At 48.6% G+C, this 1,431-nt stretch overlaps 1 protein-coding gene across 2 annotated transcripts in view; it reads right to left on the bottom strand.

Annotated features, from left to right (window-relative positions):
• FSTL4 (follistatin like 4) overlaps positions 1-1,431 on the bottom strand; it is a 238,852-nt gene that overhangs the window by 8,863 nt on the left and 228,558 nt on the right. The gene's annotated exons all lie outside the window — the stretch shown is intronic.

Below are 1,431 nucleotides of genomic sequence, written 5' to 3'. Positions count from 1 at the left end.
GTACAATAAAAACCAATGCCAGCATGGGGTCTGTATCAGAGTGATGACTGTGGATAAAAATTTCACCTCTAAGCAGCACAGCTCTGTCAGCTAGGTACCTTGGTGGAGACCATGTGTAAGGGCTGAAGATACAAGACTCAACAGCTTGGCTGCCTTTTCCTTTCTGGCCCTCCAGCCAGGCTGGGGATCTACGCTACTGCAAGCTAAAAGATGCTACAAAAGCCCAGCTTTGGGCTTCCAGCAGCCGCTCAGGCAGCCAAGCTCCTGACAGCCTCCAAACTGCCCTCCTCATCCTCGGCTGTGCGCTGGGGCTCTCACAACACAGCATCCACCCAAGGCAACGAGAGCAGGGAAGGGTCACCGGCCTTTCTGCTACCGCGCTCCGCTGCGGCTGCTCCACCTCCTTCAGTGCCCTCTCAGAGCAAATGAGGAAACCTTTGCTGTAGAAACCCTCCTAAAGTTGCAGGCTGGTGTCACCGCCTATGTGGCGAATGCTCAAGATACTAAAAGGGAAGAGGGAGGAAAAAGAAGTCAATGCTCCCTATACCGAGGCAAAAGGCCCTATGATATCTGCAGGAAACCCTTACAGGTCTCTCTGAAAGGCAGCCAAGTAATGATGTTAAAAATCCCTTTTATGCCCACCACTGCGCTGACATTATTTCCTTAAGTGCCCTCTCTCCTTTGTTCTTTTCAAGCTGTTTCTCCAGAACCACCTCTTCAATATTTACAGCTCTTTGGAAAAGAAACACAAGGTTTCTGTCTTTGAGCAGCAACAGCTCAAGTGTGGCTTAATAACATTAAGCCCGTGCTAAGGACCAGTCTTGGGGTGAGCATCAGCCTGGATTTCTACTAAGGTATATTAAAATCCAGTGGAAAAAACCCCAGTAACAACCACAAATGCATTGAGATTTAAAAAACACTGAATACAGGCTCACAAGAAGCTCTTGACCCATGGCAGCAGAGCCTGCCCCAGCCTGCAGGGCTCATGAGAGCGACTCTCCCCTTTTATTCCTCCCAAAACTGAAAGCAAGACTGACTCCTTTTCTTCAGAGGGGAGCCACATTCTCAGCTTCCCCTGTAAATTGAGCCTTTAAAAAAAAAAAACCCAACCCTTAATAAAGGAGTGACTAACAAAGCATTTCTGGAGGTATTTCAGCACCTGTATTGTATGAAATTTGATAGTTTCACAAGCATATCTATGATGTGCGTTACCACACAAGAGTACACCACACAGGCCACTGAAAACGCTGGCCTCGCGGGGCCTCCAGGCACACGTTATCCCATTTGCCGTGTTGAGCTCCACTGCATACGAGCCAGTGCTTCACATTCACTGACACTCTAACAAGTTTTCCTGGTGATTTCCTAAAGCAAGGGTTAGGTAAGGTCAGTGCTGGCAGAAAATGCCAGACAGCAGACAAGGACGGCACGGGT

Source organism: Egretta garzetta, unplaced genomic scaffold (genome assembly GCF_000687185.1).
Source record: "Egretta garzetta isolate BGI_Z169 unplaced genomic scaffold, ASM68718v1 scaffold439, whole genome shotgun sequence".
Classification (NCBI taxonomy): Eukaryota; Metazoa; Chordata; class Aves; order Pelecaniformes; family Ardeidae; genus Egretta; species Egretta garzetta.
Note: the sequence above shows the minus strand (reverse complement) of the source record. Positions and strands in the feature narration are given on the sequence as shown.